Genomic DNA, 26,531 nt, shown 5'->3' with positions numbered 1-26,531 from the left:
CTCACATCTGGCAGTGGTTGGGGGAAGGGACTCTAGAGAAAACTTCCTGCTTGAGGTGACATTCGAGCTGATTTTGAATAGGGACGGGGTTTCTACAGTGGCTCAGGAATGCTTGTGTAGTGGGGGTGGGGAGTCAAGGCAGGCTGCATTCCAGGCCCCAGCAGCAGACTTAGGGCCAGAAGTCTCCCTTAGCATATCCCCTGAGAGCACAGAGAACTGCAAATCAGTGATAGTCCTAGAGCCTCGCTATAACTGCTTGTTTTCAACCTCCATCCCACCATGCCTTGATTTGAGACCCCCTACAAGTGGCCAAATGGACTTAGCTGGGCTGCTTGCTGGCTCATGGGCTAGCCAGCCCAAACCAGAAGTGAGAGCCAGTTCTGGAGGCCTTGCAGACATTTCCTCATTAAAGCCTTTCTTCCCAGCTCAGCTCTTATCTGGGAACAATAAAGGTCCTCAACTCTGGGAGAAGGCCATGCAGGGAACAATAGTTTCTGACTCACTTCATCCATCATTCATGTGGCTCAGAGAGACCATTGCTGGGCAGCAATGGGGACGAGTTGGGGGAGGGGGAGGGCACATTATTTTACATGAGATTGTTCATTGGGCTGCCCCAAAACTACACAGTGGGGAATTGGGTAGCAACATTCCTGGGTGTGCTATACATAGGCATGAGCCTGGGCATATAATCCAACCCTTTCTCTGCTTTCTGCCTCTCTGTTTCCTAATTTCTGTCCAGAGGCAGTTGGTTGCTGTTAACTGGTAAACTGAATGGTTTCACTGGACATGGGACAAGATATTGGATTCATTTCAGCAGATACTTTCAAATATATTATCTCATTGAATCTTCAAAACAATTTTATAAGTTGGAATTATTATTTTCACTTTACAGATGAGGAAACTGAGGCCCAGAGAAGTTAAGCGACTGGCAAGGATGCAGATAGGAAGGTGAAATTGGAGATCAGGACTCCTAACTGCAAGTGACCTCAGCTGTACAGTCTGAAGGCTGGCAATTACAAATTAGTTACAAACGAATCCAGGGACTGAACAAAGGAGAAAAAAGGGGAAATGCGAGAGTTAGACAGCTACCAGTTAGGCAAGCTATTCTCCTTGTGCCACCATGAAGAATAAGTTGATCAAGGGTGGAAAAGAAAACTCAGGGCTTCAATTCCAGTATGGAGAAGTCTAGAAGTCTCCAGAGGACAGGAAAGAGGATGGAAAGGGAGCCCCCACTCATCTGGTTCTTGCCTGCCCAGGGTGCTACAGCGATGCAGCCACAGCCTGTCAGCTCTGTTCACCTCTTTAAGGTTAATGTCAGCAAAAGGCAGCCCCCAGAGAGGGACCACTTACCCTGAACAAATTTAACGTATGAATATTTGTTAATGTATACAAGAGTAAGAGTCTTACTAGCATATTTCTGAAACAGATTTATACCAAAAATGTAGTCTGGTTTTAATTAAGATATTTTAACAGCTTTTTAAGAAAGCTGTTATATACCACAAAGCTTACCTATTTAAAGTGTACAATTTAATGGGTTTATTATATTTAAAGAATTGTACAATCATCACTACAATCAATTTTAGAAGATTTTCAGCTTCAAACCCCCAAATCAACATTGTACCCTCAACCTGTGACCCCCCAATCCCTCAGCCTCTCTTACTCCTCCACTCCCCAGTACTAGGCAACGTCTAATCTACTTTTTGTCTCTAGAGATTTACCTATTCTGGACATTTCAAATAAGTGATATTATATGTCTTCTTTTTAAAATAGCTTCTTTTACTTAACATATGGTGTTTTGAGATTTATCCATGTTGTAAGATGTATCAATATATCATTTTCTTTTTTTTTGTGTGGAAAGATATTCAATTATATGGATATGCCACATATTGTTTACTCGTTCATCAGTTGATAGACCTTTACATTGACAAGTATTTTTGCGAAGCCTATGAGTGGAATTTCTGGGTCATATGCTAACTCTATGTTTAACCTTTTGATGAACTGCCAGACTGTTTTCCAGAATGGCTATACCATCTCTCCACATCCTCATCAATACTTGTTCTGCAATGTTGTCTTGCTTATAACCATCCCAGTGGGTGTGAAGTGGTATCTCATTATACTTTTAATTTGCATTTCCTTAATGACTCATGATGTTAAACATCTTTTGATATGTTAGTTGGCACTTTGTATATTTTCTTTGGAGAAATATCTGTTCAAATCCTTTGCCCATTTGTAATTGGGTGATTTGTCTTTTTATTGTTGAGTTATAATTGTTCTTGATATATTCTGGATACTAGACCCTTATCAGGTATCTGATGTACAAATATTTTCTCCCATTCTGAGCTGTGCTTTCACTCTCTTGATATTATCTACTAATGCTCAAAAATTTTTAATTTTTATGAGGTCAAATTTATATCTACTATGTATTTCTTTTGTCACTTATACTTTTTACTTCTTTTGTTGCTTATGCTTTTGGTATTACATCTAAGAAAGCATTGCCAAATCCAATATCATGATGATTGACTCCTATATTTTCTTCTAAGAAATGTATTGATTTAGTTCTTATGTTTTGGTCTTTGATCCATTTCTCTTTTATTAGGGTAGGAATCCAACTTTATCCTTTTGCATGTGGCTATCCAGTTGTCCCAGCACCATTTGTTGAAGAGACTGTTCTTTTCCCATTGAATGGTGTTGACACTCTTGTAGAAAATCAATTTTCTGTAGATGCATGGGTTTATTTCTTGACTGTCCAATTTATTCCATTATATGTCTTTCTTTATGACAGTACCATATGGTTTTGATTACTGTAGCTTTGTAATATAACCAGAAATCTGGAAGTGTGTGTCTTCCAACTGTGCTCTTCTTTTCTAAGAGTAATTTGCCTATCTGGGGTCTGTTGGAAGACCATGTGAATTTTAGAATTGGCTCTTCCATTTATGCAAAAAGGGATATTGGGATTTTAATGGGAATTGCATTAAATTTGTAGATTGTTTTTGGTAGTATTGACATCTTAACAATACAAAGTCTTCCAGTCCATGAACTTAGACTGCATTTCCATTTATTTATTTAGGCTTCTTTAGTTTATTTCAGCAGTGTTTTGTAATTTTCAATGTATGAATCTCGTACCTCCTTGATTAAACTTATTCATAAGTATTTTATTCTTTTTGATGCTATTGTAAGTGGAATTGTTTTCTTAATGTCATTTTTGATTGTTTATTGATAATGTATAGAAGTACAACTGATTTAAACATATTGATCTTGTACCCTGCAACTTAGCTGAATTCGTTTATTAGCTCAATAGTTTTTCTAGGATTTTGTATATATAAGATCATGTCATATGTGAATAGAGATAGTTTTACTATTTCTTCATTAACTATGTGAATGAATTTTTCCTTCCTTCTGTTCTTTCCTTTCTTCTGTACTTTCTTCCTCCCTCCCTCCCTCCCTCTCTCCCTCCCCTCCTCCCTTCCTTCCTCCCTCCCTTCCTTCCTTTCTTCCTTCCTTGTTTTTCATTTATTTTATTTTTGCCTGAATGCTCTGTCTAGACATTCCAATACAGTGTTGAATAGAAGTGTCAAGAGAGGGCATCCTTGTTTTGTTCCTGATCTAAGAAGCAAAGCTTTCAGTCTTTTACCATTGAGTATGATGTTAGCTTTGGGTAGGTTTTTAATATATGCCTCTTATCGTGTTTTTTGTTTGATTTTTGTTTTTGAGACATAGGCTCACTCTGTTGCCCAAGCTGGAGTGCAGTGCCACGATGATCTCAGCTCACTACAACCTCAGCCTCCTGAGTTCAAGCGATTCTTGTGCCTCAGCCTCCCGAGTAGCTGAGGTTACAGGCATGCACCACCACGTCCAACTAATTTTTGTATTTTCAGTAGAGACAAGATTTTGCCATGTTGGCCAGGCTGGCCTCGAACTCCTGGCCTTGAGTGATCTGCCTATCTCAGCCTCCCAAAATGCTGGGATGACAGGCATGAGCCAGCGTGCCTGGCCTTTTAACCTGTTTTGAAAATTCCCTTCTTGTCCTCATTTGTTGAGTGTTTTATTATGAAAAGTGTGAATTTTGGTTTTTATTTGTTTGTTTTGCTTCATTTTCAAATGATCATGTGGTCTTTTTTCTTTACTTTATTAATATGATGTATTTCAGTGATTGATTTTCATATGTTAAACCACCCTTACATTCCTGGGATAAATCCTAATTGGCCATGGCATATATTATTTTAATATGCTGCTATTGTATTCAGCCTGCTAATTTTTTCTTGAGAATTTTTACATTTATATAAGGGGTATTGATCTGTAGTTTCTTTTCTTGTGATATCTTTGGCTTTGATATCAGGACAATGCTGCCCTCAGGGAATAAGTTTGGAAGTGTTCCCTCCTCTTCAATATTCTGAACAGTTTGAGAAGAATTGGTATTAATTCTTCCTTAGATATTTTTTAGAATTCACCAGTGTAACCATCTGATCTTGGACTTTTCTTTATTGGGAGATTTTTTTTTTATTACTGATTCAATGTCTTTATTTGTTATAGGTCTATTCAGATTTTCTGTTTCTTGAGTTCATTTTGATAGTGTTTTTATTTCTAGGAACCTGATTCTCTTATAATTTTTTAAAAATTTCTGTAAGGTTGGTAGCAGTGTCCCCACTTTCATCTCTTTCCTTCTTTTTTTTTTTTTTTTTCGACACCAGATCTCACTCTGTCACCCAGGCTAGAGTGCAGTGACACCATGATAGCTCACTGCAGACTTGAACTCTTAGGCTTAGACAGTCTTTTTGCCTCAGTCTTCTGAGTAGCTGGGACTACAGACATGTGCCACTATGCCTGGCTAATTTTTTTTAATTTACTTTTTTTGTAGAGACCAAGTCTTGCTATGTTGCTGAGGCTGGTCTGTAACTCCTGGCCTCAAGTGATCCTCCTGCCTCAGCCTCCCAAAGCATTGGGATTACGGGCATGAGCCACCATGCCCATCCTCTACTTCCATTTCTGATTTTAGTAACTTGTGTCTTCTCTTTTTTTTTTCTTGGTCAGTCTAGCTAGAGATTTGTCAATTTTGTTAATCTTGTCAAATAACCAACTGTCATGTCATTGATTTCCTCCATTTTTTTCTATTCTCTACTTCATTTACCTCTACTCTTTGTTACTTCCTTCCTTCTGCTAGTTTTGGGTTTAGTTTCCTCTTATTTTTCTGGCGTCTTGAGGTGTAAAGCTGACCTTCTCCCTGGTTCTGTCCATTATTGAAAGTGGTAAATTAATCTGTTTATGGTAAGCCCTAGAGCAACAGTTAATACATAAATAATATAGTAAAATATTTAGTTACTTTTATTATTCAAAATAATTTTAAAAATCAAAATGCAATAATGGAAAATATTCACTTAATGCAAAAGAAAGCATAAAGGAAGATTAGAGAATAAAAAGATATGAGACATGTAAAAACAAAAAATAAAATGGCAAATGTAAACTCAATTATATCAATAGTAATAATATTATTAAATGTAAATGAATTAAACAATCCAATCAAGAAGCAGAGATTGTCACACAGGATCCAAAAAACAGTGTAACAGTATAACTACATGCTGTCTCTAGGAGACACTCTTTAAATTCAAAGATACAAATAGATTGAAAGTAAAAGGATGGAAAAAAAAATGTCATGCAAACAGCAACCTCAAGAAAGGTGGAATGGACCAGGTGCAGTGGCTCACACTTGCAATTCCAGCACTTTGGGAGGCCAAGGTGGGAGGATCACTTGAAACCAGGAGTTTGAGACCAACCTGGGCAACATGGGGAGACCCCAGCTCTACAAAAAATAAAAAATTAGCCAGGCATGGTTGCATACTCCTATAGTCCAAGCTATTTGGGAGGCTGAAGTAGGAGGATCACTTAAGCCCAGAAGGTTGAGGCTGCAGTGAGCTATGATCATGCCACTGCACTCTAGCCTGGGCAACAGAGTGAGACCTTGTCTCTATAAAGAAAGAGAAAGGTTGAGTGGCTATATATTATTATTATTATTATTATTATTATTATTATACTTTAAGTTCTGGGGTACATGTGCAGAATGTGCAGTTTTGTTACATAGGTATACACGTGCCATGGTGGTTTGCTGCACCCATCAACCTGTCACCTACTTTAGGTATTTCTCCTAATGTTATCCCTCCCCTAGCCCCCGACCCCCGACGGGCCCTGGTGTGTGATGTTCCCCTCCCTGTGTCCATGTGTTCTCATTGTTCAACTCCCACTTATGAGTGAGAACATGTGATGTTTGGTTTTCTGATCTTGTGAAAACTTGCTGAGAATGATGGTTTCCAGCTTCATCCATGTCCCTGCAAAGGACATGAACTTATTCTTTTTTGTGCCTGCATAGTATTCCATGGTGTATATGTGCCACATTTTCTTAAGACCCAAAATCCTGGGTTTTGACAGGGCTCTCTTTGACTAAACACACCCAGCTGTTAAGCCCCACTAATTGCTGGCTGATTGTTCTATTGTTTTCAACAATCCTTAAGGGCATAAATTGCTTGGAGGGGGGAGGTGGTGGTAGTGAAACTGGTCCAATCAAATTGTGGCACCGTTGAAGCATAGTTCCCTGGATCAGTATTTGAGATTTGTTCTGATACCAGGAGGACTCTTCTCAGCTGTCTCTTCCCTGTTTCTGTCCAGTAAACTAGCCAGCTTACAGTTAAGCCTGTATCTCCAGTGAATCTATTATTCTCCTACCAATTGCCTTTTGCCACAGTCTCCACTGTTTTTGAGAACTCACTTAGGCTGGAACATCTCCAAACTCTTACATCTTTCATTCTCTTGATGGTGTCTTTCACAGAACAGAATTTTTAATTTTAATGAGTCCAGTTTTAGATTAACTGTTTTTCATGGACTGTGCCTTTGGTGTTGTATCTAAAAAGTCATTGCAATGTAAGTTCATAAATTTTAACAAATGTACCACTCTGGTGCAGGATGTTGATGGTGGAGGAGATTGGTTGCATGTATATGGAGACAGGGAGTATAGAATGTATATGGGAACTCTGTACTTTCTACTCAATTTTTCTATGAACCTAAAACTGCTCTAAAAATAAATTTTATTAATTTAAGAAAAATTTAAATCCATAGATGAAGATAAGGTGTCAAAATTACAAATAGACTAATAATTGAAGTTTTCAAAAAGCCATCACCATACACGAGGTCATTTACATGTTCTCTCGTGTTATTGTCTGGGAGTCTTATAGTTTTGCATTTTACATTTAGGTCTGTGATCCATTTTGAGTTAACTTTTGTAAAGAGTATAAAGTCAATGTCTAGATCTATTTCTTTTGCCTGTGGATTGCTCTTCCAATTGCTCTTCCAATATTTGTTGAAAAGACTATTTTTGCTCTATTGTTTTACCTTTGCTATTTTGTCAAAGATCAGTTGAGTATATGAGAGTATATTTCTGTGTTTTTTATTCTGTTCCATTGATCTACTTGTCTGTTCATTCTACCAACAACACACTGTTTTGATTCCTGCAGCATTATAGTAAGTCTCAAGGTTGGGCAGTGTCAGTCCTCCAACTCTTCTTCTCCTTCAATATTGAGGTGGTTATTCCATGTCTTTTGCCTCTCCATATAAACTTTAGAATCAGTTTGTTGATATCCACAGAAGAACTTGCTGGGATTTTTATTGGAATTGTATTGAATCCATAGATCAAGTTGGGAAGAACTGACATCTTGACAATGTTGAGTCTTACTATTCATGAACGTGGACTATCTCCCCATTTATTTAGTTATTTGATTTCCTTCATCATAGTTTTGTAGTTTTCCTCACCCAGATCTTGTACAGATGATATTAGATTTATACCAAAATATTTCATTTTTTGTGAATGCTAATGTAAACAGTAATTTTTTAAAAAGAACACTTTATTGATGTATGATTGACATACAAAAAGCTGTACATATTTAATATACACAACCTGATGAGTTTGAGATAAATATACACCAAACGTATGGAATGCTTCACAAATTTGCATGTCATCCTTGCACAGAGGCCATGCTAATCTTCTCTGTATTGTTTCAAGTTTAGTATATGTGCTACTGAAGCACACATAATACTAATGAATTTTTAATTTCAAATTCCACTTGTTCATTGCTGGTATATAGCACAGCAATTGACTTTGTATATTAACCTTGTATCCTGCAACCTTGTATAATTGCTTATTAGTTCTAGGAGTTTACTTACTGATTCTTTCAGATTTTCTACATAGATGACCATGTCATCTGTGAACACAGACAGTTTTATTTCTTCCTTCCCAATCTGTTTACCTTTTATTTCTCATTGCATTACCTAGGCCTTCCAGTAAAATGTTGAGAAGCAAGTGGTGAGAGGGGACATCCTTGCCTTGTTCTTTGGGAAACTTTCAAGTTTCTCACATTAAGTATGATGTTAGCTGTAGGTTTTGTGTAGATGTTCTTTATAAAGTTGAGGATATCCTTTCTATTTCTAGTTTGCTAAGAGTTTTTATCATGAATGAGTACTGGCATTTTTGTCAAAAGCTTTTTCTGCATCTATAGATAAAACCATTATTTTTCTTTACTAGCCTGTTGATGTGATTGATTACATTGATTCTTGAATCTTGAACCAGCCTTTCATACCTGGGGTAAATCCCTCTTGGTTGTGATATATAATTATTTTTATACATTGCTGGATTCAATTTGCTAATATTTTGTTGAGGATTTTTGCATCTATATTTATGAGAAATATTGGTCTGTGGTTTTCTTTTCTTTGTTATGACTTCATCTGATTTTGGTCTTTGGGTAATGCTGGCTTCACAGAATGAGTTAGGAAGTGGTCCTTCTCCTTCTGTCTTCTAAACAAGATCATAAAGAATTGGTATAAATTTTCCTTAAATATTTGACAGATTTCACCAGTGAACCCATCTGAACTTGGTGCTTTCTGTTTTGAAAGGTTATTAATTACTGACTTAATTTCTTTAATAGATATATGCCTATTCAGATTATCGATTTCTTTTTGTGTAAGCTTTGGCAGACTGTGTCATTCAAGGGATTGGTTCATTTCATCTAGTCTATTGAATTTGTGGGCATAGAGTTGTTCTTTGTATTCTTTTATTATTCTTTTGATGTCCTTGGAATTTGTAGTGATGTTCCCCCCTCTTGCATTTGTAATATTAGTCATTTGTGTTCTCTCTTTTTTTCTTAGTCTCGCTAGAAGCTTATTGATTTTATTGATCTTTTAACAGAAGCTGCTTTTGGTTTTGTTGATTTTTTTCTCCAATGATTTTCTGCTTTCAGTTTCCTTGATTTCTGCCCTAATTTTTATTTCTTTTCTTCTTTTTACTTTGGGTTTAGTTTGCTTTTTCTTCTATTTTCCAAAGGGGGAAGCTTAGGTTTTTCTTCTTTTCTAAAATACACATTCTTCTTTTCTAATATGTACATGCTATAAATTTCCTTCTAAGCACTGCTTTTGCTGCATCCCTTAAATTTTGATATATTTTCATTTCATTTAGTTCAATATATTTTGTATTTCTCTTGAGATTTTTTCTTTGATCCATGTGTTATTTAGAAATATATTGTTTAATCTCCAAGCATTTCAGGATTTTCTAGATGTCTTTCTGTTATAGATTTCTAGTTTAATTCCATTGTAGTCTGAGAGCAGACATTATATGATTGCTATTCCTTTAAACTTGTAAAAGTGTGTTTTATGGCCCATAAAAAAGTATTAACTGTTGTCAGATTTATCCTCACTGAGCATCCAACAATTCATCAATTACAATTCAGGTTTTCCTACTCCAGTACTGATTTCTGTCCGTGAGTTTCTCTTACCATGAGTTGTGTTTCTCTGTATTCATCTGTCTGTCTCTAATTTTGAGGACAGAGGTTTGCCCTGTGGCCTCATTTCTCTGATTAATCTAAGAAGAGTATTGATTTTTCAGTGTGTTCAGCTTTTTTCTTGTTAGGATGGAATAGCGACTTCTAAGCTGTGTGCATGTTAACTGGAAGTCAATCTTTTTTTTTTTTTTTTTTTTTTTTTTTTTTAAAGAGACAGAGTCTCTGCCCCATTGCCCAGGCTGGAGTGCAGTGGTACAATCATAGCTCATTGTAACCTCATATTCTTGGGCTCAAGCAATGCTCCTGCCTCAGCCTCCCTGGTATCTGGGACCACAGGCACATACCACCATGCCTGGCTAATTTTTTTTTTATTTTTTGTAGAGATGGGGGGTCTTACTATGTTGCACAGGCTGGTCTCAAGCTCCTGGCCTCAAGCAGTCCTCCTGCCTTGGCCTTCCAAAGTGCTGGAATGACAAAGAATGGTGGTATGAGCCACTGCTCTTCACACTGTCATGCTTGAAGTGGAACCTGCCACTTCATTTCATACTGCTGAATATTCCTTTCCATCTTATAACTATACCACATTTTATTTATCCATTTACTAGTTGATACACATTTGTTCTATTTCTACTTTTTTGATATTATGAATAATGCTGCAATAAATATTTACATAATGTGAGCTCTTTCTGCCCTTTGTTGTATGGCATCCTTTGATGCACAAAAATTTTTTATCTTAAGTTCAGCTTCTCAATTTTCTTTTGTTTGCTTGTGTTTTTGGTGTTATATGTAGGAAATCATTGCCTAACCCAATATCATGCAGATTTTCTTCCATGTTTTATCCTAAGAGTTTTATAGTTTTAGCTTTTACATTGAGTCTATAATCTTCTTCAATTTTTGTGTATAATCTCAGATGGAGGTCCTACTTTATTCCTTTGCATATGGCTATCCAGTTGTTCAGAATTATTTGTTAAAAAGACTTTTCTTTCCCCATTTAATTATCTTGATATCTTTGTCAAAAATCAATTGACCATAAATTTAGGGTTTATTTATCATCTCTCTCTTATTCAGTTGATCTAAATATCTAGTCTTGTGCTAGTACCATGCAGTCTTGATTATTGTAGCTTTGTGGTAAGTTTTGATATTGGAAAGTATAAATCCCCCAAGTTTGGTGTTCTTTTTCAAGAACATTTTGGCTATTCTGAGCCCCTTTCATTTCCATATGAATTGTAGGATCAGTTTGTCAACTTCTGCAAAAAAGATAGCTGGGATTTTCATAGGGATTGTGTTGAATCTGTAGATAAATTTGGGCCATGTAATTATCTTAACAATATTCAATTTTCTGATATATGAACATGAGATGTCTTCCCATTTGTTTATCTTTTAAGATTTTTTTCAACCATGTTTTCTAGTTTTCAAAGTGAGAAATTTTTACTTCTTTCAATAAATTTATCGCTACTTTTTTTTTTTTTTTTTTTGAGACGGAGTCTTGCTCTGTCGCCCAGGCTGGACTGCAGTGGCCGGATCTCAACCCACTGCAAGCTCCGCCTCCCGGGTTTACGCCATTCTCCTGCCTCAGCCTCCTGAGTAGCTGGGACTACAGGCGCCTGCCACCTCGCCCGGCTAGTTTTTTGTATTTTTTGGTAGAGACGGGGTTTCACCATGTTAGCCAGGATGGTCTCGATCTCCTGACCTCGTGATCTGCCTGTCTCGGCCTCCCAAAGTGCTGGGATTACAGGCTTGAGCCACCGCACCTGGCCTATCGCTACTTTTTTTATGCTTTTGTAAGTTGAACGGCTTTGTTTTCTTTTCTTTTCTTTTCTTTTTTTTTTTAGACAGAGTCTGGCTTTGTCGCCCAGGCTGGAGTGCAATTGTGCAATCTTGGCTCACTGCAACCTCCACCTCCCGGGTTCAAGTGATTCTCCTACTTCAGCCTCCCCAGTAGCTGGGATTACAGGCCCTCACCACTGTGCCTGGCTAATTTTTGTATTTTTAGTAGAGACGGGGTTACCCCATATTGGCCAGGCTGGTTTCGAACTCCTGACCTCAGGTGATCCACCCGCTTCAGCCTCTCGAAGTGCTGGGATTACAGGCATGAGCCATCGCGCCTGGCCGAACGATTTTCTTAATTTCATTTAGTAAATTTGTTGAATTTGTTTATTCTCATTTTTAGTGGTTTCCTTAGGATTTTCTATACACAAGATCATATCATCTATAAATAGAGATAGTTTTACTTCTTCCTTTTTAATCTGTATGCCTTTTGTTTCTTTTTCTTTTTAAACTAATTGCTTTAGCTAGAACCTCCCTTACAATGTTGGACAGAGGTAGCGAGAACAAACACCCTTGTCTTAGGGAAAGGCTTTTTGTTTTTCACCATTAGTATGGTATTTGCTGTGGGTTTTTTGTAGATGCATTTATCAGGTTGGGATGTTTCCTTCTATTTCTAACATGTTGAGTGTTTTTATAATAAACAGGTGTTAGATTTTGTCAGATAGTTTTCTGCATCTGTTGAAATCCACATGTGGTTTTGGCCCTTTATTCTAATGATTTTTAATTCATTTTCAGATGTTAAGCCAACTTAAAATTCCTGGGATAAATCTGCTTTGTTCATGTATAATCTTTTTTATATGTTGCTATATTTGATCTGCTAGTATTTTGTTGAGGACTTTGCATCTATATTTATAAGGCTATTGGTCTGTAGCTTTCTTTTCTTGTGATGTCCTTTTCTGGCTTTGGTGTCAGAATAGTGCTGGCCTCATAGAATGAGTCTGGAAATGTTTATTTCTTCTCTGTTTTTGGAAGAGTTTGTGAATTTTTCTTTAAATGTTTTGAAGAATTCATCAGTAAAGCCATCTGGGCCTGGACTTTTTTGTGGGAAGTTTTAAAATTATTAATTCAATCTCTTTATTATAAGTCTATTCAGATTTTCTATTTCTTCTTGAATCAGTTGCTAGAAGTTGTTCTTTCTAGGAATTTGTCTATTTTATCTAAGTTACCAAATTTGTTGCCATATAGTTGTTCACAGTATTTGCTTATTTCTCTTTTTATTTCTGTAAGGTCAGTAGTGATGAGTCTTTTCTAGTTTTCTTTTGGTCAGTCTAGTTAAAGATTTGTCAATTTTGTTCTTTTTTCTTTTTTTCCCAAATAACCGACTTTTGGCTTTGTTGATTTTCTCTACTTTTCTATTATTTGTTTCATTTATTTCCTCTTTTATTATTTCCTTCCTTCTTCTTGCTCTGAATTTAGTTGGCTTTTCTTTCACTGGTTCCTTAAGCCATTTTTGCTTTTTGAATTTTCTCTTGTAAAGAGTCTCACTCTGTCACCCAGGCTGGAGTGCAGTGGTGTGGTCACTGCTCACTGCAGCCTCCAACTTCTGGGCTCAAGCAATCCTCCTGCCTCAGCCTCCCGAGTAGTTAGGACTACAGGTGTGCACCACCATAATGGGTTAATTTTTTAATTTTTTGTAGAGACACGGTCTTGCTATATTGCCCAGCCTGGTCTCAAACTCCTGGCCTCAAGTGATCTTCCTGCTTCAGCCTCAGTTTTGCTTTTTGTTTTCTATATGTTTCACATCTTTTTTTTTTTCTTTACCTCTGTTCCTCTTTTACTGCCTTGTTTTGCATTAAGTATTTTCTAGCATAGCATTTTAATTCATTTAATTATTTTTAACTTTTTTAAAAGGTTTTTTACTTCATTGTTGTCCTAAGGTTTATGATATGCATCTTAACTTGTCAGAATCTACTTCAGATTTGTAGTAAGTTAATTCCAGTGAGATACAGAAACTTTATTTTTATATACCTCCTTTCCTCATTTTTGTGCTATTATTGTTATATATATTATGTCCACATGTGTTACAAATCTAACAACACTTAGTTACAATTATTACTTTATGTAATCTTATATCTTTTAAAGAAGCTAATAGAAGAAAAGAGAGCATGGATGTATTTATAGAGTTTAAAAAATACTAACCTTCTTAATTACCATTGGTAGTTTTCTCCATTTGTTCCTGCGGATTTGAGTTACCATCTAGTGTCATTTCCTTATTCCAATGCACCTCTGTTCCCAATGACCTCGTTTACCCTATTGTTGTCAAATATATTATATTTTTATATATTTTATGTAAAACAATGCAATTTTATAGATATTGTTTATGAAGTTACTTTCTAAATTATTTAAGAAAATAGGAAAAATATGTAATTATTCTTTTATCATTACCTACATAACTACCTTTACTGGAGCTCTTTGGTTATTTGTGTGAATTTAAATTGTCATCTCAGCCAGGTGTAGTGGCATGCACCTGTAGTCCCAGCTGCTTTGGATACTGAGGCAGGAGGATGGTTTGAGCCCAGGAGTTTGAGGCTGCATTGAGTTATGATTATCCCACTGCATTCCATCCTGGGCAACAGGGTGAGCCCCCATCTCTTAAAAACATTGCTGTCTAATGTAACTCCCTTTTAGCCTGAAAAACTTCCTTTAGTGTTTTCTGTAAGTGACAATGGATTCACTTAGTATTTGTTTCTATGGGAATGTCTTTATTTTACCTTTATTTTTATTTTTTCTGAGACGGAGTTTCACTCTTGTTTCCAGGCTAGAGTGCAATGGTGCGATCTTGGCTTACTGCAACCAACCTCCACCTCCCAGGTTCAAGCAATTCTCCTGCCTCAGCCTCCTGAGTAGCTGGGATTACAGGTGCATGCCACCATGCTAGGCTAATTTTTGTATTTTTAGTAGAGACAGGGTTTCGCCATGTTGGCCAGGCTGGTCTCAAACTCCTGACCTCAGGTGATATGCCCTCCCCGGCCTCCCAAAGTGCTGGGATTAAAGGCGTGAGCCACTGCACCTGGCCTATTTTGCTTTCATTTTTAATTGATAGTTATGCTGGGCTTAAGGGTTGACAGTTTTTGTTTGTTTGTTTGTTTACTTTCTGCATTTTGAATACGTCATCTCAATACCTTCTGCTCTCCACTGTTTCTGTTGAGAAATTAGCTGTTAATCTTATTGAGGTTTCCTTGTACATGATGGATGAGTTAAGTGTTTCCTCCTGCTTTCAAAATTTTCTCTTTGTCTTTCAATACTTCATTATTTCAACAACTGTGATGCACCTGGGCGTGGATCTCTTCGTCTTTATCCTGCTAGAAGTTCACTGAGCTTATTAGATGTGCATATTAATGTTTTTAATCAAATTTGGGTTGTTTGAAGCCAGTATTTCTTTAAATATTTTGTCTGTCCTTATCTCTGTCATCTCTCCTTCTGGTACTACCATTGTGTATGTATATGTTGGTGTACTTAATGCTGTCTTACACTTCTCTGAGGCTCTGTTCATTTTATTGTTGTTGTTCGTCAGACTGAAAAATCTCTATTGCCTATCTTTATTGTTGGATGTGTGTGTATGTGTGGCTTGGAGACTGCTTTCACAGGTCAAGGAGTTTACAATTTTGCTCCATGTTCAACAAGAACTAGTAGTTTAGTTTTCTCTCCAGTCATTCCTGAGAGGGCCTAGTCTTAGGCATATGTACAGTCTTTCAGACCTCCAAGGATGGGTGTGATTTAATTTTAAGCCTGGCTGCCTAGGAGTGGTCCCTGGTTTAGAGTAGCTTATTGTTCAATCAGTGACTTGTCACAGGTTGTGAGCCAGTAAGGCTTGTGTCCTTTGTTGCTTGAATTGTGTGTGGCTTGGGGAATGTTTTCCAGTCTGTCCCATGTCCTGCCTTGACTGCTCCTGAAGTAGGTGCAGCCTAGTGCATGTGCACAGCCTTCCAAGTCCATAGGGATGAGTGTGATCCCATGAGGTGTCTTCTTAGCTGTTTCTTTCCATGGTTTTCTCTGGCAACCTTCTGGCTGGTCTGCTACTTTTCTTGTTGTTACTAGCTTCATGAAGCTACTAGCCCTGTCTTAACTGCTTACCGGGAAGATCTCCATTGTTTTTGACAGTGCCCTTAGGCATGAACTTCTCCACACTCTGTTCTAAATAACCAGTCCCCTTAGGACAGAACTGTGGAGCTCTCCATCCTTATGGCTTGCCTTCAGGGTCTGCCCCTGGTAGAACCTCTAAGCCACTGCACTGGAGCTTGGGGTGGGGAGAGTTCCTGGTTCTCCTGGAGTAATACCCCTTACTCTAAGAGTGGGCACTGGGGAGGGGATAGGAGTCCCTGGTCTTCTCAGCTTGCCTCTCCCAGTATGGAGCTTGCATCCTATTAGCCAGCTACAGTAGGATGATTGAGGCCTAGCATTCTTGGCCCGTTGTGCCTGGAGTAAAGATTCTGCCCTACAAGTTGGCACTGGGTGGGAGAAGGAAGCCCAGTCCTCTTGGCCACTTTTACCCAGAATAGAACTTCTGCAATACTGAGCTGGGGGAGATGAGACATGCTACTGGAGTGAAGCTGAAACCCATAGACTTGAAGCTGGGGGAGTAGAGAACCTTGCTTTCTTGGCCACACCTATCCAGAACAGTGCTTCTGTAACATGGAGCTGGTGAGGGGCAGAACTAGAGCAGGTCATGGTTCAAATGTTACAGACTCTATCTGTTCTTACCAATATTTAGTAGATTTTCTTGAATAAATGTTTCTCCACTTATTGTGTGCTCTGATGACAATTTCCAGAGACTTCAAATGGTTATTTTAAAAACTTTCACCAGCGAAATGGTTGTTTCACTGAGGAAAAGCATCTACTTCAACACAGCCATGCTGTAAGTCCTATCCTCTTACTGAAAATTGTAACAGTGGAAAAAATTTTTTTGGTGTGGGCTTCTCTACATATCATCTCTACTAGAATTCAATTAAGCCCAAACTCAAGATTTTATTCAGGAGGAAAGAAAGCATATAGAACAGTGAAATGGTGTTACAATGTGAGGCTTACTTTAAAAAAAAAATAAAGAGTTTGAGACTTATCACATAAATGTTGATGTTTTGCAAAGTAGCTGTTCTCCAGAATAAGGCATTAATCAGAAGGGGAAACAGTAGTAATTATGTGTAAAACATTCTGATCCCTGGAGCAGCAGAAATAATCTCATCCCTGGGAACCCTTTTGGGTTAAGTAGGGCCTTCTCTGCTGTTGCTCCAGCTATGGTTTTGATATTTCTTTTTAATTTTTTATAGAGGGAAACTATGGTCTGTAAATATTGGCAAGAGCATACAAAATAGCCCCTCATCCGGTCTCTAGAAACATACAGGCTGGGTCCACAAACGCAGAAATGCAGATTGTGACATTGCTGTGACTTTGAACCGCTTTAGTGATCCCTTCCATGCTGACTGTTGGCAAAAACTCATTTTCCTTCTCTCTGCCTTGCTTTCTCCCTCCCTGAACACAAGCAAGGCTGTGAAACTCCTACCTTAATGGAAAGTATGATAGGGCTGTGCCACGGGAAAGACACCTCCTTTGGATTTGACACCCTCTCCTCAATTGTATCTCTTCTTTGCCCACTCATCCCCACCTTTTTATCAATGGAATAGTCAATTTTAAAGAAGTATGGGACTCCAAAGAGAAGAGTCAGCCATGGCATCTCTCACTTCTCTTCCTCCTTGTTCAGCCTGTGTGTGTCTTGTTTGTGGACATCCACTGCTCCTTTGTGCCCAAAGCTGGCAGCCTCATATGCTGGCTGCAGAACTACTGGGCTGGAGAGGCAGATACCAACCCATCTGTGCCCTGGTGACACTCCCCTATTTGCCTTTACAAGAGAAGTTCACACTGAGGAGTGGCTGCTGGAGACCATGACCACCACAGTGGTAACCTGGCCTTTCAGTTTCTTACCCTGAACTCCTCTGATTTACTCTCTCCATCATTCACACACCCATTTTTATCAAGATATCACTCTTTAATTCTCTGTTGGGAGCACAACCTCTCTCCTCCCACAGCTTCCCAGCATACTGCAGTATAGTCTCTTGGCTTTTGCCTGAACATTTGGATTTTAGACACTGCTTCTCCACACCCCACACTTGTCTCTCTGTCTCTCTCTTCCTCTTCCCTCTCTCCCCATCAGTAAATGCTTTCAATTGCTTCTCTAAAAAGCCTAGACCCCTAGATAGCCTCCTTTCCTTGACCTTAGACCCTTCTTATTATGCCAATTATTATCTCCAGGCCCATTCCCTGCCCCTTCCCCTGGCTGTTTTCTCTCCTCTTCCTCTTGGCTCTGAGCTTGCTTTTTTAATATATTGATGGTACTTCTTTCCTCTCCCAAACTAGCTCCTTCCCCATCACCATCCCTCCCAACATCCTGGTTTGCAGCAGTCAGGTGAAAGAGAGAAGCAGGTCCCAGAGGGTCTTGGGGCATGTCCCTCTCTGTCTCAGGGGGAAAGCTGCTGTTGGCCCTACCACTAGTATCCTGTGGGAATAACAGCCCAGTGCTGCCAGAACCTATAGGTCTTCAAGAGGAGACAGAAACTCCAGATTTTAATGTAAACTGTCCCACTTTTAAATGTTGAAAACTATTCTGTTTTTCTCCAAGAACCTGGGAAAAGTAGCAAAACCCCCCACATCTCTGGGCTAGATTTAACTCCCCTATCTCCCACATTAACTCAGTTGCCCAGTTCTGGAAGGCTGCCTGCTAAGGACATATCCCCCTTTTCACTGGCCCACTGTGGTCCCTGCCTTTAAGTCTTGTCACCTGGATGACTATAATGGCCACCTAACTGGTATCTCTGCTTCATGCCCCTCCCCACCCAGTCTACTATGTACAACATAATTTCTTCAAAATAACAGTCTTGTGGTGAAGGGCTTGTACTCTGGGATCTGGCTGTGTAGATTTAGTCCCAGCTGCCATTTATAAGCTAGGTAATCTTAGGCAAGTTAGTTCACCTTTCTGAATCTCTGTTTCCTTATCTGCAAAATAGGAAAAATAGTTATACCTTCTCATAGGCTTGTTGTGAGGACTTAGTAAAGAATCATGTCTAAGCTGGAATAAGTACTCAATAAATGTTAAACACAATTGTGTCATCTCCTGTTGCAAAGACCTCCAAAGGCCCCATTGCCTCTTAAATACAGTTTAGCCCCTTTGTCTAGACATTCAAGACCCTCTTGATCTGGCTTCAGCCACACTAGGCTCCTGTCTTATTCATTTTTTTTCTCCCCTGCAGTGCTATGTGTTCTCACTACCTCTACACTTTCATCCCCCGCAGTAACCTGTGAGGCAGCTGCTATGATTATCCTCATTTCACAGATGAGCAAACTGAGGGTAAGTGTCCTGCCCAAGGCCTCCCGACCCGGAAGTGGAGGAAACAGGATTTGACGCCAGATCTGTCTGACTAAAGCCTGTTGTCTTTCCACTGGACCGTAGAGAGGGAAAACACACACAGGGACAGGAAGACGTGAGAGAGACTTGCGATTCACTTCTCCCTAGGGAAAACCACAGAGCATTATTTTTTCTCCATGAGAAACCAATCTGAAAGAGGTGTAACCGTGTGAGAATGATACGGGGTGGGTTGGGGCCAGGATATGCTGATGCTTGTGAAAACTGCTGAAGTCAACACAAGGGACTTTTAAAACTAGATTTAGAACAAGTTGCAAAGCAAGAAAGGATTGGCCGGCTGCTTTGGGGCCAACAGGGTAATATTATGATTTGGCTCTTTTTGTAACAGGTGTGGTTAAGCCCTCCCTTAAAGGCTTTGGCAAGATGAGGTTAGCATAGCAGTTAGGTGCCCCAGATAGAGAAACACACTCCATTTTGCCACTTAAATCTGTGTAACCTTGGAAACATTATGTCTCGTTTTCTCATCTGTAAAGTGGCAGATAATAATAATACCTACCTCACAGGGTTGTTGTGATGATTAAATAAAATAGTACATGAAAGCTCTCAGAACATTGCCTCACACACAGTAAGTTCTTTTATAAACAGTAACTAGTATTTGTCCTTCATGAATATATGGGCTCAAACTTGGTGACAGTCTCTCTTTTCTTTTCTTTCCTTTTTTTTTTTTTTTTTTTTTTTGACAGCGCCTCACTTTGTCATTCAGGCTGGAGTGCAGTGGCACAATCTTGACTCGCTGCAGTCTCAACCTCCTGGGCTCAAGTGATCCACCTCAGCCCCCCAGTAGCTGGGACTACAGGCGTGTGCCACCATGCCCAGCTAACTTTTTGTAGAGACAGAGTTTCGTTATGTTGCTTAGCCTGGTCTCAAATTCCTGAGCTCAAGCGATCCACCCTCCTTGGCCTCCTAAAGTGCGAGAATTACAGGCGGGAGCCACCGCGCCTGTCCGGTCTCTCTTCTTTCTTGGCCTGTTCCAAAAACCAAAACCACAGCCCTAATCATGGCCCCACCTTATATTTGCAGACATTTAGAAACCTTCCAAAGTGCTCCAGACACCTCATTAGGAGGATGGTGGAAAGTTTCTGAAACCTTAAACAACTTTCTAGAAGGAGGTGACCATACTCTTTTCTCCCACCTCCCTTATTACATACTGCTTGCATTTGTACAGCCCACTAGTATAAGTGCACAGACTCTGGAGAGGGGTGGCCTGGATTCAGATTCCATCCTTGCTACTTACTCTCTGTGTGGCCATGGGACGTTACCTAACCTCCCTTGACCTCAATTTTCTCATGTGTAAAAAACAGAAGTAAGAATAGCAACTCTATCATGGGGTTGTTAGGAGGATTAAACAAATTAATTCATCTAAAGTGCTTAGCACAGTACCTGCCACATAAGAAGTCTTAATCAAAGTAGCTGTTCTCATTACTATTAGAAAATAAACTAAGAAATCACTAGGCATCCCTTAAACTTCTCTTAGGTTTTCCTTTACTAGCTAGTTCTCACATTTCCTTGCATTCTCAGCCACTGATTAGAGCACTCGCCTTTATAAGGGAATCTTGGACTGCCGTCATAACCCTCCCTTGGCCCTGCCAACCCCTGCCCTTGGGTGGTGCTTTATACCCAACTGCAGCCATAAGGCTCTCATTTGGTGCCAGGAGTCTGTACAGAACAGCTTCTGAGGTAATCCCCCACAGACTGTCAGGCCCAACAAACCACTCGCTATAGGTCCTTAACCTCATTCTGCATGGGACTAGAAGAAAGAGATTTCCCAGCCAGACACACTTTATTCAGTCATGGAGGAGTGGAATGGCACCCCTGCATCAGATCAGAAGCTGTTAGCACATTCAGTACTCAATGCTGAGGCTACTGCTTATATTTCTGTTAGGCTGGCCCTGGCCCCGGCATCTTTTAGCCTATCTTGGGCTCACATCTTGCCCAACATCAGCTGTTGTCAACAACACCTGTGCGCATCTAATCATTTAGCTCAGGTATCCCAAGCACTTTTTACATGCCAGTGTGTGTGTATGTGTGTGTGCGTGGTGTGTGTGTGTGGTGTGTGTGTGTGTAGTGTGTGTACATATGTGCATAAGGATAAATTGAAAGAGTCAATGAACAGAATGAAGCCTACTTGCAATCCAGTGCAGCACTGTGAGTCTGGGCTTTGGAGACAGATGGGCCTGATGCAAATCCTAGCTCTGCTTCTTGTCAGTCGTGCAACGTGGGACAAGTTAATCTGTCTTACTTTGATCAACTATAAAAGGAGGATAGTAGAAAGATATACTCTGAAGAGTTACTGTAAAAATAAGAGGTAGCATATGTGAGTGCCTGATAGAGAACTGATCAATGATTTTTGTAATTGTTATTTTCCCTAGACCTGATTCTCAACTAGGGTGTCACCCCTTGAAATTAAAAAGGAGAATCTACATACAAAAATGAATAATTTGAACTCCTGACCTTGTATCATGTACAAAAGTTAACTTAAAATGGATCAACGACATAACTGTAAGAGCTCAAGCTGTAAAACCGTTAGAAGACAGCATAGTTGTAAAGCTTTGTAACTTTGAATCAGGCAATGGTTTTTTTAGATATAACACCAAAGGCACAAAAGACAAAAGAAAAACTTGGTAAATTGAACTTTATCAAAAGTAAAAAATTTTGTGCTTCAATGGCCACCAAGAAAGGGAAAAGACAACCCAAAGAATGGATAAAAGTTTTGTAAATCTTACGGCCAGGTGCAGTGGCTCACCCCAGTAATCCCAGCACTTTGGGAGGCCAAGGCGGGTGGATCACTTGAGGTCAGGACTTCGAGACCAACATCGCAAACATGGTGAAACCCCATCTCTGTTTAAAATACAAAAATTTGCCGGGTATGGTGGCACACATCTGTAGTCCCAGCTACTCAGGAGGCTGAGGCACAAGAATAGTTTGAACCCGGAAGGCGGAGGTTGTATTGAGCAGAGGTTGTGCCACTGCATTCCAGCCTGGGCAACAGAGCAAGACTCTGTCTCGAGAAAAAAAAAAAAAAAAAGGTTTATAAATCATGTATCTAGTAAAGAACTTGTATCCAGAATATATAAAGAACTCTTAAAACTCAACAATAAAAAGACAAACAACTCAGTCTAAAACTGGACAAAGATCTGAATAGACAGTTCTCCAAAGAAGATATACAAATAGCCAACAAGTACATGAAAAGATGCTCAACATCATTATCCATGAGGGAAATTTAAATCAAACCACATGAGATCCCACCTCCCACCCAATAGGTTGGCTGTAGTCAAACATACAAATAATAAGTGTTGACAAGGATGTGGAGTGACTGGAAATCTCAAATACCACTGGTGGGAACATAAAATGGTGCAGCCTCTGTGGAAAACAATACAGCAGTTACACAAAAGGTTAAACATATGACCCAGGTTACCATATGACCCCGTAATTCCACTCCTAGGCACATACTCAAGAGAAATAAAAGCATATGTCCACATAAAAAAAAGCTTATACATAAATGGTCATAGGAGCATTATTTGCAATAGCCAAAAGTGGAAACATCCCAAATGTCCTTCAATGTGTGAGTGGATAAACGTTGTGGTATATTCATATGATGGAACCAGTCATAAAAATGAATGAAGTACTGATATATGCTACAACACGGATGACCCCTGAAAATACTAGGCTAAGTGAAAGAAGCCAGACACAAAGCCCACATACTTTATGATCCCATTTCTATAAAATGCTCAGATTAGGCAAATCCATAAAGACAGAAAATAGACTAGTTGTTGCCAGGCTGGAGTGGGGAGGGTAATAGAGAGTTAATAAGTTTAGGGTTTCTTTTGGGGGGTGTGATGTTATGAAATATATATTTGGTCTTTGTCTCCATTTCCTGGCATACAACTCTGAAAATCCTTGGAGTCTCCAAAGTGATGTCATTTTGTATGCCTATGAGTTGACTGATGGTTGGCAGTCCCTAGGTAGCCCAAGGATAGGGACTGGTCACTGGAAAAATCAAAGCATGAATAGAGGGTTGAGACTTTCAGCCCTACCTCCAGGGACGGGAGAGGGGCTGAAGGTGAAGTTGATCACCAATGGCCATTTAAACAATCATGCCTACATAATGAAGCCTCCATAAAAACTCAAAAGAACAGGGTCCAGTGAGCTTCTGGATAGCTGAACACGTGAAGATTCATGGGGGGTGGCCTACCCAAGTAGGACATAGAAGTTCTGTGCCCCTTCCCACATACCTTCCTTGCTTGATGCATCTCTTCATCTGTATCATTTGTTAGGTCCTTTATTATAAACCAGTAAACGTCAGTAAGTGTTTCCCTGAGTTCTGTGAGCTGCTTTAGCAAATTAATAGAAGAAAAGAGGGGATCGTGGGAACTCCAACTTGAAGCTGGTTGCCCAGAAGTTCCAGAGGCTAGAACTTGCAACTGATGTGTGAAGAAGGGGGGACACAGTCTTGGGGACTGAGCCTTCAACCTGTGGGATCTGATGCTATCTTCAGGTGGATAGCATCAGAATTGAACTGGAAGACATCTGTGTCCACTGTAGAATTGATTGTTTATTTGGCAAACCAGGGGAGAAAATCCCACACATTTGGTCACAGAAGTTTCTGTGTTGATTGTTGTTGTGGTGTGAGAACAGAGGAAAAAGAGTTTGTTTTTCCACTATCACTGGAAAATGATCTAAAATTCACTATGGTGATGGATATACAACTCTGTGAATGTACTAAAAAGCCATTGAATTGTCTGCTTTAATTGATTGAATTGTATGGTACACGAATTATATCTCAGTATGACCTTTGCTTCGTGCCATGACTCACGCTGGTAACCCCAGCATTTTGGGAGGCCGAAGTGGGAGGATTGCTTGAGCCCAGGACTTCAAGACCAGCCTGGGCAATAGAGTGAGGCCCCACTTCTACAAAAAAAAAAAAAAAAAAATTAAAATAAGCTAAGCCTGGTGGCACACACCTGAAGTCCCAGCTACTCTGGAGGCTGAGGTGTGAAGATTAGCCCAGGAGCTTGAGGGTGCAGTGAGCCATGATCATGCCACCGCACTGTAGCCTAGGCAACAGAGTGAGACCCTGTCTCTAAAAAAAAATAAATAAAACTGTTAAAGGAAAAAAAAGAAATGAGAAAAGAACTACCCAGAGCCACTATGTTGGACTTGAAAAAATTATGGTTATTTCTTGATGATATGCTTAACAAGGGGTGGATTATTCATGCCTCCACTTTTTAGACCTTATAGGGTAACTTCCTGACGTTACCATGGCATTTGTAAACTGTCATGACACTGGTGGGAGTGTAGCAGTGAGGATGACCAGAGGTCACTCTCATCGCCATCTTGGTTTTGGTGGCACTTAGTCAGCTTCTTTACCACAGCCTGTTTTATCAGCAAGGTCTTTATGACCTGTGTCTTGTGCTGACCTCCTGTCTCATGCTGTGACTAAGAATGCCTAATTTACTGGGACTGCAGCCCAGCAGGTCTCATCCTTATTTTACCCATCCCCTATTCAAGATGGAGTTGCTGTGGTTCAAACACCTCTGACATTTCCCCCCTCGCTTTTATAAGGGAACCCTTAATCCTAAGGGTTACAGAGGGACAACGATCCATCTTCTAATGAATATGGGTGATGATATTCCTGTCTAACTATTAGATCTCTTGCAATCAGGGTAGAGAGGAGCTCAGTCAGAAAGCATTTGTATGTCATGGGCCATTCACAATTCTGAGTTCTGACGAAAGGTGATACCTTGAAGATTAATAAATGTTCAGTGTAAGAAAACATACGGTAAGCTTATCCTGCATTCCTACACAAAGAGTACAATAGCAACATATTCCACAATAGTAAAGCAAAATAAGTAAAATTATCCCTAGTAAACTAAATTAGAAAGTTTCCATGAACTAGACAATTGTTGGAACCAAGCTAATATGGGGTTGCTAGCCGATTTCAATATGTGCCCAGAATTGGAATACTAATCCAGATTTTTACGTTATCCATCCCTCTCGTTTCTTCTGAGAAGCAGTCAGAGATCACTGGTTGATTCACAGGAATAAGCAGAGTCAGTATAAATTGCAGAAAAATACTTGAAAACAGCTAACGAGACTAAAAGCTAATAACAGGTATACCACAGTTCTTGAAACATAATTTTTTTTCTTTCTCCAGTCTCCCATTTTTACTAAAGACAAATCATGGTAAGACTGATTTGCTTTATTATACTCTGCTGGATTGTTAGTATAAAGTGCAGCAAGAATAATTATTTTTCACATAAGCTCTTTTTAAACTGGTTTTGATGGAGTTCTGTTTCATAGAAGGAATCTCAGATCTTTTTAAAGCTGAGCCCAGCCATGAGTTGGTGCCCTCAAATACCCATAAGTTGAGTAAATCCCTCTCCCCTTGAGGTCCCAAGATAACTTGGGGCTCCTGGGCCTGTCAGAAGGTGACATTCTTTAAACTTACCACAGCTCAGGAACCCTGTACAGGAACTGTGTAGACAAAGTATGAGGCCAGTTTCCCAAGGGGCTTTTATTGGCTCTATAAGTCAAGTTTGATTCCTTAAAGGAAAGCACACCATTCCATTCAAAGCCTTGGTAAAATAACCAGTTTCTCAAATTGTGCCCTGTTGCAAAAGAAAACAGATTCTTATTGCACTTATGCAAATAACTATATTGCTATAAGTTAAGAACACTCACAACTAGTTTCCAAATTCTGGAGAAATCAGGTAGAGAGAAACAAATATGCTCCAAGTTTTGTTCCCAGGAGTATACTTTACTCAATTGTTAAAAGCTGTAAATAGCTTAAAAGAAAAGTTTCCTTGACTCTGAAAAACAAAACAGAAGGATCAGCAATGCTTTAAGCTAAGTTAAAAAAGATTACTTCAGTCTTCTATTAGGTCAGTCCATTCAGTCATCTCCTGTTCTGCTTTGTATTCATGAACATTTCAGCTTTCCATGAGTCTTGAAAGTTTTTTCCTCTATTCTAATGTCATAATCTCCAAAGTTTTTAGAAACCTGCATTCAAGAACACCTGTTAGAGTCCTATAGCTGATTATAAACCACCTTTTAAAGAGGATCAAAACAAGACAACAATTGTCTGGATGGCAAAATGTCTTAGGGTAGCCACAGCCAAAAACATGATTAACAAAAAAATTTGGTTACCTCTATGGCATACAATGATTTTATGTAATAATTATAATTATTACTGATAACATATGCTAAGTTGTAATAGGATTATAAGAGTTTCCCATAATTTTGGAACACATACCAATAACATATTTCTAGAAATACAGTCCAAAGAAAGTCAAATACCATTTTATATTTGACAATGTTTTCTGTATGACTTTTATACCAAATAAGCCAAATGTCACTTTTGGACTTTAGGCAACCTAATATCTAAAAGATTAATTAGGTCAGAAAAAGGCATACTTTATAATTTCATTTTGGAAAGCTTATCAAATATTAAAGGCTTAAGTCACTTGATATTATAAAAAGAATTC

General features: G+C 39.1%; 1 protein-coding gene and 1 non-coding gene across 2 annotated transcripts in view; one reads left to right on the top strand and one right to left on the bottom strand.

The window, feature by feature from the left end:
* NHSL2 (NHS like 2) overlaps nucleotides 1-26,531 on the top strand; it is a 241,104-nt gene that overhangs the window by 47,005 nt on the left and 167,568 nt on the right. The gene's annotated exons all lie outside the window — the stretch shown is intronic.
* LOC119621048 (U6 spliceosomal RNA) lies at nucleotides 7,964-8,066 on the bottom strand. The gene has a single exon (XR_005237574.1). It is a non-coding gene; the product is annotated as a U6 spliceosomal RNA (small nuclear RNA).

This window comes from Chlorocebus sabaeus, chromosome X (genome assembly GCF_047675955.1).
Source record: "Chlorocebus sabaeus isolate Y175 chromosome X, mChlSab1.0.hap1, whole genome shotgun sequence".
Lineage (NCBI taxonomy): Eukaryota > Metazoa > Chordata > Mammalia > Primates > Cercopithecidae > Chlorocebus > Chlorocebus sabaeus.
Note: the sequence above shows the minus strand (reverse complement) of the source record. Positions and strands in the feature narration are given on the sequence as shown.